This window comes from Dama dama, chromosome 25, assembly GCF_033118175.1.
Source record: "Dama dama isolate Ldn47 chromosome 25, ASM3311817v1, whole genome shotgun sequence".
NCBI lineage: Eukaryota > Metazoa > Chordata > Mammalia > Artiodactyla > Cervidae > Dama > Dama dama.
The window spans coordinates 69,626,891-69,644,896 of NC_083705.1; positions in this window are offsets into that span (position 1 = coordinate 69,626,891).

An 18,006-nucleotide genomic window follows, 5' to 3' on the forward strand; every position below is an offset into this window, starting at 1 on the left:
GAGTTCAGCTGGAAAAATCTTCCGGAGCTGAACGTGAGGGAAAGGGACTTGCATTCTTAAATTGTTTAAGGAATTTACTAGAAAACCACTGCTTCAGTCTTAGTTTGATTCAGAGACACTGGTCAAAATGTATTTGGTGACCAGTGAATGTTTTGGGTTTGGCGATGAGTCAGTGGAGCCCTTTGCTAGCCCAGGATCAAAGGGCAAAGAGAGTAGAGATAGGATTTAAGGGAAAATAGGAAGCCTGGGTTTCTCCATGACAGATAGATTTCATTAGGATGCTGTCTCTGGTTGAGGGCACATGGGAGTCATGAATGCAGTGTTCTGAGAGCTCTGTGAAATCAGCCTTAGGGAAAAAAAAAAGGTTGTTACAGAACGAAACACAACCCTAGCTGCAGGTCTGGAAGAACCGGGTTCCTCTGCAGTTATAATTCCCCCACCAAACAAAAATCTTTTCCTAATATTAAATAATATCAAACAGCTTTGTTGTGCCAGTAGATTGTACATTTATTCAATCACCAAACCTCTCTTACACACACTTTACGCCAGGTATCCTGTCGAGTGCTGGGAAGACCCTGATTAATTGACAGAGCCTCTGTTTACCCTGAGGTCGCACTGAGCATCTCTGACGGGGAGAAGCAATGCAACTCGGTCAGTATGCAGGGCTTGGAGAGCAGCTGGTGTCTCAGAGGACAGCCTCCGTGGAAAGGTGATGTTCGTGTTGCCCTTGGAAGGAGAGACGGATTCTGCCAGAAGTGAAGAGCAGCATAGCTAGCATGCTGGATACTCTCCGCTGACTCCTGCAGACCCGTTCTCCTCCCATCTCCACTGTTCTGTGCCTTCGCTTACTGCTTCAATTGGTTCCTTTGTCCTCCAGCTCCCAACTGAACTTGTGCAATAAGTGGTCCTAGGAGCAGATCACAGCTTGGGAGGAGAAGAAAGCTTGGATATGTACCCCTGGCTCCCCGCCTGCTGCACCAGGAGTGGACAGTAACTGTGGTGTTTCACTGAAGGGCACTGCTTCCTGTGGGTGACCCTTTTCTGTAGCTACAGCTCTCTTTGGATTCTGGAAACAGCTCTCTCCCCTTGACACGCACCTAAGGTTGGTCATAGCCTCGTGCGTGTGCATGTTCAGTCACTCAGTCCTGTCCGATTCTTGCCACCTCACAGTCTGCTGTGGCTCGCCAGGCTCCTCCAAGGTATTTTTAAGGCAAGAATACTGGAGTGGGTTGCTACTTCCTCCTCCAGGGGATCTTCCTGACCCAGGGATCGAACCCAAGTCTCCTGCATTAGCAAGCGGATTCCTTACCATTGAGCCATCTGGGAAGTCCCTGGTCACAGTCTTACAGTTTCTAAATTTGGGGTGGTAGAAAGTCGTTTTGGTTTGCTTCAACCTTGTTCACATCACTAACAACATCCTATTTGAGTGCCTTTGTTCTTCCTGGGAAACCTACAGATACAGCAAGTATTGGGTTGGCCAAAAAGTTCACTCTTTAGTTTGAATTTTTTTCCGTGATGTTATGGAAAAACCTGAATGAACATTTTGACCTGCCCAATACATATCATGTCACTGAAATGTACAATTGACACATAGTAGAGGTTGTTGGTTTTCTCAGAAAGGCACGGCCTGTGATGGCATTAATAATAAAGTCCCAATCATGCTTACTTTTGCACTTGATATCAAGCATAATTTGGGTCTCAAAAAAGTAAACCTGGAATAAACTAGGGATTCTTTAATGTAATGTCTTTTTACTTCTATTCAAACTCTGCATTTTCTATTCTGTCTACAGCTTTAAGAATAACTTACATCCTAATTTTTTAATTAGCCAAACTGTTGTGATAGAGTTTGAAGGAAGACTATATTTAAGCATATTCTCTAAGGAGTAATGCAATTTAAAAACAGCTCATTAGCTACAAGAATGTTAACTAGGATATTAAAGGAACATTTGAAATTATTAAGTGATTTTACTATCTCTTAAATTATGCCAATATAGAAGAGTCAATGCAGTGGTTCCTATATCACATAATCAGTTATTATGAGTCATGTAAAGATCAGGGAAAAGTGATCATTATTAAAATTGAAATTAACTTTGAGTAACATTTGAGGAAATGTTTTACATTCATGATCATATTGCTTTTACTGACAAGAAATACTTGTCATTAGTAGGTTTTAGTTTGTACACCACATGGATGATTCTTAATCCTTCCACACTATGGGAGAAATAAAATCTTCTGTCCTTTCTATTGTGAGATCATCTCTTTTGACTTCTGCATTTTTACATTATGGAAGCAGCCATGACTCTGAAAACAGTACATGGGTTAAAATCAAGGAGTGCTTAAACCAAATTTTTGGATGATTCTCCCTTGACTTCTTGCTTCCTTTCTTTGTAAAATATAGTTTTCTGATCTGCAAAAGTTTGAATAAGCTGTTGTGTAGTCACTAAGTTTTATCTGACTCTTTGTGACCCCATGGACTGTAGCCCACCAGGCTTCTCTGCCCATGGGATTTCCCTGGCAAGAACACTGGAGTGGGTTGCCATTTCCTTCTCCACGGCGTCTTCCAGACCCAGGGATCGAGCCCAGGTCTCCTGTTTGGCATGGATGCTTTACCACTGAGTCACCAGGGAAGTTCTTTGAATAAGTTATCCATCTATAATTTGCGTGTATTGGGAGAATAAGAAGGGAATATCTGGGTGTTGAATATTCTTATCAGATTCAAAAAGAGAGATAGTTATTCTAGGAAAATGTCTGGGATCTATTACATTTTTTGCAGTTTTGACAGTCCTGTCAAACTCTTTTTGTCATTTCCTTGCAACAACCCTGGAGTGGGTTGCCATTTCCTTCTTCAGACAATCTTTCTGGCACAGGGATTGAGCCTGTGTCTCCTAAATTGGCAGGCAGATTCTTTACCACCAGCGTGACCTGGGAAACCCCATGTGCAATCATTATCTTGTATGTAAGTTTGATTGTTTCCTCTCGTTCATATAAATTCAGACAAAGGTGTCTACACAAGTGTAGAGGTTAGATAAGTTCTGAACTCACAAAGTAAGATGCAGACTTCAGAGCTAGACAAGACGTCAAAAGGGACTGTGGGTTGACAGGCCACGAACCTGAACATTTGCTGAAGGTAGGACTCTTCTGAGAAACATCTGTTTTCCTATTTCTCTTAAGAGAAACAGGCAAATGCTTCTGAACTTCTGTAATAAAATTGATATCTTTTATTTTTTCTTTTAAATAACCAAGGCTTTTCCTTTGTGGAAGTTTGAAAGATTTGATAGAATGTAGTAGCAGTAGTGTTAGCTCTGTCATATCTGACTCTTGGCCAGCCCGTAGACTGTAGCCCATCAGGCTCCTCTGTCCATGGAATTCTCCAGGCAAGAATGCTGGAGTGGATTGCTGGAGTCTTCCCCACCCAGGAATCGAACCAGGGTCTCCTGTATCACAGGCAGATTTTTTACCAACTGAGCTACCTGGGAAGCCCTTGGTGGGATGTATCCACCATCAAATGATGGGATGTACCGACCATTCCATTTGTTCAGGCTTCCCTGGTGGCACAGGTGGTAAAGAATCTGCCTGAAATGCAGGAAAAGCTGGGTTTTATCCCTGGATTGGGAAGATCCCCTGGTGAAGGGAATGGCTACCTCTCCAGTAGCCATGCCTTGGGAATTCCATGGACGGAGGAGTCTGACAGGTTACAGTCCATTGGGTCACAAAGAGTCGGACATGACTGAGTGACTAACACTTCACTTTCATCCACCAGTGTGCAGATGTGTACTTTTTGTGGCTGTTCAATCGCTCAGATGTGTCCGACTGTGACCCCATGGACTGCAGCTCGCCAGGCTTCCCTGTCCAAAACTATCTCCCAGAGTTTGCTCAAACTCATGATTATTAAGTCGGTGATGCCATCCAACCATCTCATCCTCTGTCGTCCCCTTCTTCTGCCCTCAGTCTTTCCTACCATCAGAATGTTTTCTAATGAGTCAGTTCTTTGCATCAGGTGGCCAAATATTTTGAGTTTCAGCTTCAGCATCAGTCATTCCAATGCATATTCATGGTTGATTTCCTTTAGGACTGACTGGTTTGCTCTCCTTATTGTCTAAGGGACTCTCAAGAGTCTTCTCCAACACCACAGTGTGAAAGCATCAATTCTTCAGCCCTCAGCTTTCTTTATGGTCCAACTCTCACATCCATACTGGAAAAACCATAGCTTTGAATAGATGGACCTTTCTTGGCAAAGTGATGTCTCTGATTTTGAATATGCTATCTAGGTTTTTCATCGCTTTTCTTTCAATGAACAATCGTCTTTTAATTTCATGACTGAAGTCACTGTCTGCAGTGATTTTGGAGTCCAAGAAAATAAAGTCTGCCACTGTTTCCATTGCTTCCCCGTCTATTTGCCATAAAGTGATGGGACCAGGTGCCATGATCTTAGTTTTCTGAATGTTGAGTTTTAAGCCAACTTTTTCACTTTCTTCTTTCACTTCATCAATAGGCTCTCTGGTTCCTGTTCACCTTCTGCCATTAAGGTGGTGATATCTGCATATCTGAAGTTATTGATATTTCTCCCAGCAATTTTGATTCCAGCTTGATCTTCAATCAGCCTGGCATTTTGCACGATGTACTCTGCATATAAGTCAAATAGGGTGACAACATACTGCCTGGACATATTCCTTTCCCTATTTTGAACTAATCCATTGTTCTATGTCTGATTCTAAACTATCGCTTCTTGACCTGAATACAGATTTCTCAGCAGGCAGGTCAGGTGGTCTGGTATTCCCATCTCTTTAAGAATTTTCCACAGTTTGTTGTGATTCACACAAGAAAGGCTATAGCTTAGTCAATGAAATGGAAGTAGATGTTTTTCTGTAATTCTCTTGTTTTTTCTATGATCCAATAGATGTTGGCAATTTGATCTCTGGTTCCTTTGCCTTTTCTAAATCCAGCTTGAACATCTGGTTTGTGGTTCATGTTTTGTTGAAGACTGGATTGGAGAATTTTGAGCATCACTTTGCTAATGTGTGCAATGGGTGCAATTGTGCAGTAGCTTGCATATCCTTTGGCATTGCCTTTCTTTAGGATTGGAATGAAAACTGACCTTTTCCAGTCCTGTGGCCACTGCTGAATTTTCCAAATTTGCTGGCATATTGAGTGCAGCACTTTCACAGCATCATCTTTCAGGATTTGAAATAGCTCAACTGGAATTCCAACACCTCCGCTAGCTTTGTTCATAGTGATGCTTCCTAAGGCCCACTTGACTTCAGATTCCAGGATGTCTGGCACTAGGTGAGTGATCACACCATCATGGTTATCTGGGTCATTAAGATCTTTTTCGTATATTTCTTCTGTGTATTCTTGCCACCTCTTCTTAAGACCTTTTGCTTCTGTTAGGGTAGAAAGTAGGGAGAACCACTAGGCCTTTCAAGAATAACCTAAATCAAATTCCTTATGTATATTATAATTCCTTGTATTAATTTTCTACATATTTGAAAAAACAACTATTTTACTATTAAAAACTACCATTATCACTGTGATTTTTTTTCCCAGATTTTCAAAGAAGGAGGCCACCACCCAAGGAAGTTGAACTTTTTTACATGCCAAAGTCAAAGAAAGCTATGCTTGTAGGAACAATCTGTCCAAGCAGGTCAGGGAATTGATTTCATGTAGGTTTCTGAGAAGTGGGTAATTAAGACACTGGTGGGCTTTGACAGGTGGAAATGTGCAAGCATTCGCTTTATTACCTGGGTGATCCACACGTAAATGCTAGTGTGAAGTGCATGTGCTGGTGACTGGCTCGCTTTCCAACGTGGTCGCTAACACGTTTACGCTGCCAGCAGGTGCACTCTTAGGCATGTGGCTGTCACTGGTGTGTAGTTGTGCTCAATCACTCAGCTGTAGACTGCAGCCCATTGGACACCTTTGTCCATTGGGTTTCCCAGGCAAGAAAGGGGATTGATAGCCATTTCCTCCTCCAGGGGATCTTCCTGACCCAGAGATCAAACCCACATTTCCTTCATTGGCAGGGAGATTCTTTACCTCTGAGCCACCTGGGAAGCTGGCCTGTCACTGACTGGCTGGTTTTAAAAGTGACGTCATGGAGCTTACTTTTTATTTTATCCGTTAGACATGATTAATGCTGGTTCTTTGTTGTTTCTTGTTATGGTCACAGAACCACCCATGTTTTCCTGAAAGTCAGGGGACTCTTCTTCAAAATCTGCTTTTTTGATCATCCTTTGTCCAAAGTTGCAGCCCAAAGTGGTGACTGTCTTCAATGATGAATTTTCACATATAGTTTGATTTATAGTTTGTGTGTCTGATTTAGAGTCTGAGATCTGATTTATAGTTGTGAGTCAATATTTCATTCTGTATATGTCTTTAAGTCTTTATTGGATAATTTGATGTAACATGGCATTTCTTATTCTCTATTTTTATATTCCTAAATGCTTTGATCTTCTGTCATTTTGCAATAATATATATGATTTCAAAAGTTGGAGTCTCTCTGAGGATTTGATTTGTAGTAGTATTACAAGAGAAACATTGTGAACAATCATTAAAGAGAAAGTATGTTGAGGAACAGATCAAATCACATGATCATAGTGAATTATGGTTTTTATATAAGTAAAATCAAACCATACTGTCTTGGATCTTTATCAGTCTACCACTTGTTAAGGTTAATTAATGACTAGAATATCCTTGATAAAGATGCATTTTAGCAGCATTAATTGTAGTTATGGCCATTTTTGAGTTTTTCTAAGAACTGGCAAGGGATAATATGTCTGACAATTTTTAAAATTGTTTGTGTTAGCAATAGATTGTGAAATCTGAATTTTAAAGTGTGGGGTGGAGGTTGTCTATAATACAACATAGACTTAGGCAAGTTTTTACTATTATTAAAGTCAGAAATTTAAATTATGAACTGGTAAAAATATTGCCAAAAGAAGGATGACCAAAAGTATGACCAAAAGTATGCAAAAAGGGAAGGAAATGACATCCCACTCCAGTATTCTTGCCTGGAGAGTTCCATGGACAGAGGAGCCTGGCAGGCTACAGTCCATGGGGTTGCAAAGAGTTGGACATGACTGAGCGACCAACACCATACAAAGGGAAATGTGACGATCAGTGGCTCCAAGGATGTCCAGAAATCTTGTCCTGATGGTCTTGTGCAGAAGCTGCTGATTTCATAAAGTGTCTGCTTGTTCTGAGAATCATATATCATCACGTCCATGGACCATCTGCTTCCAGAATTCCTTGGAGAATGATAGTTTGAGATTTCCAATTGCCGTGATTTTTTTCCATTTTTAGTCATTTGAAAAGGGGTGAAAAAGCATTTAAAGATTGCTTCCTTGCAATTTCATCGCTATCACGGTGATCATGAGCTAGGATACAGTCATTTCCAGTGATATGGGAAGACAGGCTTTCTCTGGTGTCTGTTTTATAACCTCAAACCATCTAGTTTTCGTTGCTTAGGGGCTGATGATTGGTGAAGAAAACCATCCTGTGCAATTTCATGATCAGACTGAGGATACTGAGTTCTTCTTTTGCAATATTGAACTGTATCAGCTGTAAAGTGTAGGAAGTGCGCATCAGTGATGTATTTTTCTGTAACCTAGGCCTGCCAGTGACCACCCTAGAGAAGGAAAATATATGCATTCCTGTGAGCTGTGAAAACTGAAGTTAGGATCTTGGGCCCTGAGATTTCAAAGGTGTCTGCTAGTTTAAATCATTTTAGTTTCAATATTCTATTATACTTCCAGGGCTTCCATGGTGGCTCAGACAGTAAAGAATCTGCTTGCAATGCCTGAGACCTGGGTTGGGAAGATCCCTTGGAGAAAGGAATGGCTATTCCTTACCTGGAAAGTATTCCTGCCTGGAGAATTCCATGGACAGAGGAGCCTAGTGGGCTACAGTCCACGGGGTCAAAAAGATTCAGACACCATTGAACAAGGAGGCTTGCGGGTTATGAGGGCAGAGGACAGAGGATTTTGCAGTTGAGAAAGCCTTAACTAAATCACGAGTCAGTTTCCCAATAAAATATTTTTTCATCATTGTAGGATGTTATAACTCTCTAACTAGTAAACACAAAATAATACTCTTTTTAAAATCCACTGTGTGTACTAAGACTTTAAAATAAAAGGGAGGATTATTTCAACATCTTCAAGAAGATAAATGTATTGTGACTAGTCCATATCCACAGCCCATAGCAGAAGACACTTGTCTAACATCCACTTGGAAAAGCTCAAAAGATCTTTTTAAATTATGATTTAATCACTGTTCTGTCTTTACAGTTTCCCTATGAATTTATCTTTCTGTTCTGTAGAAGTCCTTTAGTCAGGACAGAGAGCCTGTTATGAAGGTCTGCCAAATTTTCCCCTCTAGCTTACTTTTTTTCCTTTTCACTGTGGGCCTCTACCCTTACGATGGTAGGTTTGGGGAATAGTATCTAGATATCAAGTCATTCTTATATTTTGGACCATGTTCACAGGGGTGCCTCGGGAATTTAAGAACATTCTTTTTTCTATAGCATCCTGGAATCAAGAACTATTCCAAAAGCATATGACTGTGAGGGTATATATTTACCATTTAAACATTTTTATTGTATTTTGCTGGAATGCAATGTGTTAGTTTCTGCTTTGCAACATTGTCAATCAGCTGTGTGTGTGTGTGTGTGTGTGTGTGTGTGTGTCCGCTTCCTGCTGAGCCTCCCTCCTTCCCACCCTCCCATCCCACCCCTGTAGGTCATCACAGAGCACCAAGCTAAGCTCCCTGTCCTATAAGCAGCTTCCCACTAGCTGGCTATTTTACACATAGTAATGTATATAAAAATTATTTTTACCATTTATCACAATGGGTAGGACGTCAGAAAGAACAGATGGATGCATGCATGCATGGATATGTACAGATAGATAATTTGTTCACATTTAATTTAAATGAAATAAAAACCTTTCACCTGATATCACACACACACAAAAAAACTGTCAAGAAATGCATTCACAGGTCTATTCCAGAAACTACTTGATCCCTCAGCTTGTGCTGCTTTGGGACACATTCCTCTCGTTTGCATGATGTAAGAATATACCTAAGGGCCTTGGCATCGATAAATTACCTGGGGAAAAATAGAAGTCCTCGGTGTCATTTGCCTTTGTTTCCTCACAGGCGTGGGATCATTCACGACCATCTACAAGCTTCTCCATCACAGGAAACCGCAGCCGCATGCATCTTGTTTTAATGCTCTTCCTAGACAGAGGTGCGTCCTCTACAGTCACACGACTCCTGGGCATCTGATGGGACTCAAGAGGACCTGAGCTTGTCTCTAAGCTTTTTAAGGAACAAAGTGCCGCAGCTTGCACTGGATTGGAGATAGTCTGGTCCCAGCCCCATCACTCCACCCCCGAGGAAACTGAGGCAGGAGGAGACGGTGACTTTCCCGGTCGCAGGTTTCACTGGGGGCAGAGTCAGGGCTGGGCCCAACTCATCCCGCATACAGTATCCTAATGGTGTCTCCTGTGTGTACGTCCGTCCGAACACACGTTGTAGCGGCCTGTGTGGGAGGGTCAAACGCAAACTGTCTCCCTCCTATCAGGACCCCTCAGCCCCGCACCCCAGTTAAGCCAGGCAGAGGGCGTGCAGCGCTCTGAGACTCATGAAGCAACAGACACCCGTTTATCAGATCCGTGCGCGGCACGGTCCTCACTCTTATCTAGCTGCCGGCAGACAAGACTGATCTTCCAGCTGGATTACAGAGATGTATCAATACACCTGTCTTCTTAGGTTGTGCGCAAATTTGTGGAGATTTGCTGCACTTCGTGTGGGTTTGGGATAATAGACAGAACCAGGAGTGCTGAAGCAGAGATGCCATTAATAAAGGCCAGTAGACTGAGCCAAGTGTATTTTATCAAAAAAGCAGAGAGCAAATCTGCGGAGCACAATTGTGTATTGTGACAAGTAAAAATAGCAGCATTTTTTTTCATGTTCTGGGGAAAAAAAGTATATATATGTGTATATTAAACACAACGGAGCTGTTCATAGGCTGCGACTGTCCAGTTGAGGATGGAGATGTGGATTAAAGCATCCGTGAGGATCCTGGAACTAATTCTTCCATATTCAAGAAGCCCCTGTGGAGAAGCAACCTCAGGGGAAACAGTGACAGGGAGGTATTTGGGATCCGAGGTGATCACAGACTCTGCCCTCCAGAGGCTCACACTTTATGTAATAACACCAGGGGGACATCGATAAGTTCCAAAAGAGTGGTTAAAAAGTGATAGCTTAATTCAGAGGAGGGGTAGACAGCTTCCCATTGGGATGTGTAGAAGGAAAGAAGAGAGATCATTTCTTCATGTCTTTTGACTTTGCCAAAGTATTTAGTATGAGTAGCTTATTAGAAGGGGCTAACCATGTGCTTTCTGCAACTCAAGGAGGGAAGAAAGTTTCACTGCGCATTCCAGTTTCAAACATGAGGTCATCTCATGTCTAGAAAGCCATTGCTTCACTCAAATGTAGCCACTCCTCACTGGAAAATGAGAATCTCAAAAGAAATCTTGTGTGAGGCTGTGAATTAGAATACTTTGAAATGAGCGAACATTGAATTCTTAAAATTAGGGAGTATGATTTAATAGATTTAAGAGATTTTAAGATTTTAAAAGCTTATACTGGATTTTTTTTTAATTATTTTTATTTTTTTTTCCAGTGGGTTTTGTCATACATTGATATGAATCAGCCATGGATTTACATGTATTCCCAATCCCGATCCCCCCTCCCACCTCCCTCTCCACCCGATTCCTCTGGGTCTTCCCAGTGCACCAGGCCGGAGCACTTGTCTCGTGCATCCCACCTGGGCTGGTGATCTGTTTCACCATAGATAGCATACATGCTGTTCTTTTGAAATATCCCACCCTCACATTCTCCCACAAAGTTCAAAAGTCTGTTCTGTATTTCTGTGTCTCTTTTTCTGTTTTGCATATAGGGTTATCGTTATCACCTTTCTAAATTCCATATACATGTGTTAGTATGCTGTAATGTTCTTTATCTTTCTGGCTTACTTCTCTCTGTATAAGGGGCTCCAGCTTCATCCATCTCATTAGGACTGGTTCAAATGAATTCTTTTTAATGGCTGAGTAATATTCCATGGTGTATATGTACCACAGCTTCCTTATCCATTCATCTGCTGATGGGCATCTAGGTTGCTTCCATGTCCTGGCTATTATAAACAGTGCTGCGATGAACATTGGGGTGCATGTGTCTCTTTCAGATCTGGTTTCCTCAGTGTGTATGCCCAGAAGTGGGATTGCTGGGTCATATGGCAGTTCTATTTCCAGTTTTTTAAGAAATCTCCACACTGTTTTCCATAGCGGCTGTACTAGTTTGCATTCCCACCAACAGTGTAAGAGGGTTCCCTTTTCTCCACACCCTCTCCAGCATTTATTGCTTGTAGACTTTTGGATAGCAGCCATCCTGACTGGCGTGTAATGGTACCTCATTGTGGTTTTGATTTGCATTTCTCTAATAATGAGTGATGTTGAGCATCTTTTCATGTGTTTGTTAGCCATCTGTATGTCTTCTTTGGAGAAATGTCTGTTTAGTTCTTTGGCCCATTTTTTGATTGGGTCATTTATTTTTCTGGAATTGAGCTGCAGGAGTTGCTTGTATATTTTTGAGATTAATCCTTTGTCTGTTTCTTCATTTGCTATTATTTTCTCCCAATCTGACGGCTGTCTTTTCACCTTACTTATAGTTTCCTTTGTAGTGCAAAAGCTTTTAAGTTTCATTAGGTCCCATTTGTTTAGTTTTGCTTTTATTTCCAATATTCTGGGAGGTGGGTCATAGAGGATCTTGCTGTGATTTATGTCGGAGAGTGTTTTGCCTATGTTCTCAACAACGTCCTGAATTTGGCTTCTTTCATCATTAACTGTAGCAATCTTTCCCCCAAGCTTTGCCCGTTTCCACCCCATTTGCATTATAGATGCCCATCGTGTTAGATGCAAAGGCTAACATGGCTACAGAATTTAGAAAATGGGAGGATTAACTGAAGTACAGACACAAGGCCGCTTTAGCCTTCAGATTATTTTCTCTCTTTTACATCTGTTTTTTTCTCTTTTATACTCTGTATTTTTATGAATGCAAGTATTTTCATCTTATCATGTCCTTCTCATCTAAGGTGTCTAATGTAAGACACAGCAGGTCTTCTCTAAAAGCTAGATTTAAAATTGATAAAAAAATAAGTATGTGACTAAATCAGTTAATAGAATATCTATGTCCACTTTAATAATAGACCACTCAAATGTGTTGAAATCCTGTTACAAGGATTCCTAACTCCACATATTTGAGCTTTACTGAACTCGTAGGTGAAGGATTCGTTACAACTGCTCCAACTCAGCTCATGGCAGGCACGGGGAACTGAATGGCCCATGATGTGCTGAGTAATGGACACTGTCCTGCCTTTTTGTAAATAAGGGGGCAGGTCATCATGATAGTTTAAGCATCTAGATTTTTCCTATAGTTGAAGAAAAAGAAAAAGGAGAGCAGAAAACAAATCTAAAAATATAAAAAGTGGGAGAAAAGTTGAGTTCACGTCTCAGGAGGGTAGAACTTCATAACTATGAACTGGATAACTGATGGGAAGAACACATGTGTCCACATGGAAAATATAATCATTCACAGTAGGAAGGACACTGTTAGGCATTAGAGAAAACTTATTTAACTTATTTTGGGGGAATTAAACGTCCAGGTTTCATTAACACCGAGGGCATCTTGACTCTCACTCCATCTTCATCACCCTGATTAGACACCCCAGGTGTTCAGCCAGACCTTATTTTATATCACCATCTCTAGTAAATTAAGACACAGTGAAATTCAGTTGTCTACAGCAGAACCCATGTGAACTGTAATTTCAGCACAGCACTGGAATTTATGCACTGAAGTCTACTCTGAAAGAGTCTGTGTCTCATGTTACAGTCTATGGAAAGACGTAATTGGTGTGAGTGACAACATCACACCCTCGCGATATGTGAAGTCAGTGGGTTTGAGAGAAATCTAAAGAAAATACTGAAAGATCCAGCCATGAATAGCGGCTGACAAGTAACCACAGTAATTGCTGTTTGTGTTGCTATTTAGATGACTGCCTTGACAATATTGACTTTGGGAAAAGTTGCTAAATGACTCCAAAAATAATCATTTATTCAGAGAAATAAAGCTAGACAAAGAACAGTCTATCATATGTCTTTACAGGACTGTAGAATTTATATAAAGTCAACTTTCAAATAAATAAAAAGAGAAGATTTTGTATTCAGACTTGAGTTCACTTTCCACATACCTTCTAATTTCTGGTTCACGTGGAAATGATTTAGACTTGGTCTTAAAACTACTTATTTTGAAGACAAAATTGCATGTGTGGATGGAGGTGAAAAATAAGTGCTGTATCAAGCACTTATACAGAAAGTAGAACCTAATTAGTAGAAAGTAGAACCTAATTAAACCTTGGGCTTGGAGAGAGAATACGGGCACAGGTGTGAGAAACACTCTCTTGACCTCACAGATATAATGAATCTTAAGGAAAAAAGTATCCTGAGAAAAATTGGATGTGAAAAGTAGGCACAATTTATCTACATAAATTTAAATAGCAAATGAGTATTGACAAAAATCATCAAAGAAAAAGATCAGCAGAGCCAGCATGGTGTATATCTACTTGCATTTTTCTCTAATGAAAAGAAAATATTGGGAGAAAATAAATCATAATCTTGTCCTGAAGTCTGGGAAAGATTGAGGGCAGGAGGAGAACGGGACTGCAGAGGATGAGATGGTTGGATGGCATCACCGACTCAGTGGACATGGGTTTGCGTGAACTCCGGTAGTTGATGATAAACAGGGAGACCTGGCGTGCTGCGGTTCACGGGGTCGCAAAGAGTCGGACACAACCGAGTGACTGAACTGAACTGAAATTATTTATAAACAGCTAAATTATGAATGGTTATTAAAGCTATGTAACAGATACCCTAAAACTCAGCAGGGTAAAGCAAACATTCCTTATGATCAGAGATTCTGTGGGTCTGCAACTTAAATAGGGAACCTCAGAGACCAATGGTCGCTACATCACAACATCCAGGTCCTCATGTGGAAGGCCCAGAAGTTAGAATCATCTGAGAATTCATTATCTCACATGTTGGCTGCATGATGCTGGCTTTGAGCTGGGGGCCTGGAATTTGACTGGAGGTACAATTCTCTGTGTGGGACAGCTTGGCCTTCCTTAAAATATGGCAGTTGGGTTCACAGGGCATGTTCAACTTCTGCTTATTAGAAAAAAACCTCAGACTTAGACCTCACTTCATGTAGGGAGTCATTTTATGGTCTGCAATAAGGGGGCTGAGCTCAACTGTTGTTTCTCTGAGCAAATTAAATGTGAGCCTCCACTTCTTGTCGCTCAGTCGTGTCCTGCTCTTTGCGACCCCATTGGTTGCAGCACGCCAGGCTTCCCTGTCCATCACTATCTCCCAGACTTTGCTCAGATTCGAATCCATTGAGTCGGTGATGCTATCTAACCATTTGATCCTCTGCCACCCTCTTCTTTTTTTGCCTTCAATCTTGCTCAGCATCAGGGTCTTCACACCACATGGCCAAAGTATTGGAGCTTCAGCATCAGTCCTTCAAATGAATATTCAGAGTTGACTTTTTTTAGGATTGGCTGGTTTGATCTCCTTGCAGTCCAAGAGACTCTCAAGAGTCTTCTCCAACACCACAGTTCAAAAGCATCAATTAGCACTCAGCCTTCTTTATGGTCCAACTCTCACATCTATACATGAGTTTTGGAAAAACCATAGCTTTGACTATATGGACCTTTGTCAGCAAAGTTAATATGCTTTTTAGTATACTGTCTAGGTTTGCCGTAGCTTTCCTTTCAAGGAACAAGTATCTTTTAATTTCATGGCTGCAATCACAGCCCACAGTGATTTTCGAACCCAAGAAAATAAAATCTGTCACTGCTTCCACTTTTTCCTCATCTATTTACCATGGTGATGGGAGTGGATGCCATGATCTTAGTTTTTTGAATATTGAGTTTTAAGCTAGTTTTTTCACTCTATTCTTTCATCCTCATCCAAAGATTCTTTAGTTCCTCATCACTTTCTGCCATTAGAGTGGTGTAATCTGCATATTTGAGTCTTCACTGCTTGCTTCTAATTCTAGAATATTTAGAGGTCTAAATATTTGGCTTCTCTCTGTAGATATATCCAAGGATACATTAACTTAATTGAAAAAAATTTTAACCTATAGTGGAGTGAGTGTGTGTGTGTGTGTGTGCTTCTACTTTTTCTTTTTTAGCGGAGGGCAGAGTTCTTTGGGCATATTCTGCTCTTTTGACTGGAAATCTAATCTTATTAGAAATAATGATTCACTTTTGGAATGGAGAGGCAAGGAAAGTTTGAAGGGAACCTGAAAAATATCCTCAAGGGTTGATTAAATCGTCAAGGTAATTTCTTCCTCCTGTTATTATATGAATATATGTACAGATTAAAGAACTAGAAGATTCAGTAATACTCTATTAGCAAAACTCTTTTATTGAGTAAATTGAAGAATGGCATAATTAATGTTTTAAAGTGTTGACCAATTCATGTTTGGGACTTCTCAGGTGGCACAGTGGTAAAGAATCTGCCCGCTAATGCAGGAGACACGAGAGACAAGTATTTGTTTCCTGGTTTTGGAAGATCCCCTGGAGTAGGAAATGGCAACCCACCCCAGTATTCTTGCCTGAAATAGTCCATGGACAGAGGAGCCCTGCGGGCTATGTCCATGGTAGTCACAAAGAGTGAGACACGGCTGAGAGACTGAACTCACACACACCCAGTTGATTTTTACGTTTTGGATATTGGATATTTAATAGCACAACAGTGTAGATTAAAGATCTGGGCTTCTTTGCAGCACATAAATGAGGAGCAATAATAGCCCACTGTATCATAAATATTAATCCACATGTTCATTCTAAAAATTTATGTTCTTTTCATTTTGATGCATAGGTTAATAAAATAGCCACACATACACATACAGACACTCACAATTACATATTCAGTCTCTTTAGAGCAAATGAAGAGCCACGTTATTTTAGTGTCTACACTGCATTTGCAGTCTAGTTGAATTCCATTTTAATAGTTACAGCCAATGAGTGACGGCGAAATATCATGAGTCAAGTTTCAAGAAAGAGAAGACAAACTGAGAAGTAGCAAGAATCTCATGTTAATAGGCAAAATGTTTGTTTTTAATTTGGGGGAGATTAATTTCTACTAGATTGCAATGAATTTTACCAAAAGAAGTAAGTAAAAGGTAATGACCCATTCTGTTCCATTGTTTCCTTTGTTCTCAGCAGTGAACAAAGCAGCAGGAGGAGAGCAAGTGAAAATGTCTAAACGACTCTGGAATAGAGCATATTCCATGGAGTATAACTTCTATAATTTCAAGTGATCTTTAATTGCGTCGCCGTCACTTGAACGAATGATTAATAGATAAAGCAGGAATGAAGGGGAGTAATGCCCAGAAGCCAGCCTAGTTATTGCAAAAGTTAAGTAGGTATCATTTTGTTTTTTTCAATGTTTAGTTTTGCTTTACTTCTTATAATGAGGGGTAGAGGAATAACATGTCAGGAAAATCAACCAAAGGAATTCTTTTATCAGAAGTGATAATAATAATAATGTATTTATCAGTTGATTAAAACTCCAAGCCAAGTGATAAATAACTTCCAAGACAGAATTGGTAAGTATAGATTGAGGGCAAAGAACTTCTCTATCATGTTCACTAATGTACTTCCATCTCCCAGGATGATTCTTGGTACCTAATAGTCATGTTAAGAAATTACATTTAATGTGCTAATCAGTTGATTTGTGGAAGGATGCTGAAATGCAAAGAACACAGGCACTGGGGATTAAGATGTGATGTTGTAGCCCAATACTGATACTAACAGCATCTTGGAAGTACTATCAGTACCTTGGAACAAAAGCTACCACAAACCTAGACAGCATATTCAAAAGAAGAGATGTTACTTTGCCAGCAAAGGTCCATCTAGTCAAAGTTATGGTTTTTCCAGTAGTCATGTATGGATGTGAGAGTTGGACTATAAAGAAAGCTGAGAGCCAAAGAATTGATGCTTTTGAACTGTGGTGCTGGAGAAGACTCTTGAGAGTCCCTTGGACTGCAAGGACATCCAATCAGTCCATCCTAAAGGAAATCAGTCCTGGGTGTTCATTGGAAGGACTGATGCTGAAGCTGAAACTCCAGTACTTTGGCCACCTGATGCAAAGAACTGACTCATTGGAAAAGACCCTGATGCTGGGAAAGATTGAAGGTAGAAGAATGGGATGGCAGAGGATGAGATGGTTGGATGGCATCACCAACTCGATGAACATGAGTTTGAGCAAGCTCTGGGAGTTGATGATGGACAGGGAAGCCTGGTGTGTTGCAGCCCATGGGGTTGCAGAGTCAGACATAACTCAGCAACTGAACTGAACTGAACTGATACTAACATGCTGTTTAACTTTGTAAACTTATTGAGTTTTCTGGGACTAGTTCTCAACAGACGAGAAGAGATGATCCCCAGGCACTTTTAAGCTCTTATGGAGTAAAATTAATGAAGCAACTAGAAAATCTGGCCTAGAGGTAAATGGAGCCATGATACAATCTTTGACAGGGATAGGTTACTGCCTCTGCCCACTCCTACACAGCGTGGCAAATGAGCAGCAGATTCACCAAAGCTCGGAAAAATTACCCATCAGCACCTCCCTAGATGTCATGTAACCTCAACGTTAAAGCAAACTCACCAAACTAGAGAAACAGAACTGCTTCCCCTCCTCTTTCCTACTGTTTCACTCTCAGGCTATCCTTGTACATCACTCTAATAATAAAGGATAAAGTTAACTGGTGAGGGCTTGAAGTATGGACCATTGAACAGTGGAACTGTGAAAATAAAAACAGCATATTGTGAGTACTTCATGGCAGAAGGCTCTGCTTAGTTGCTATGTGCCAGAAAGCCCAGTAGTT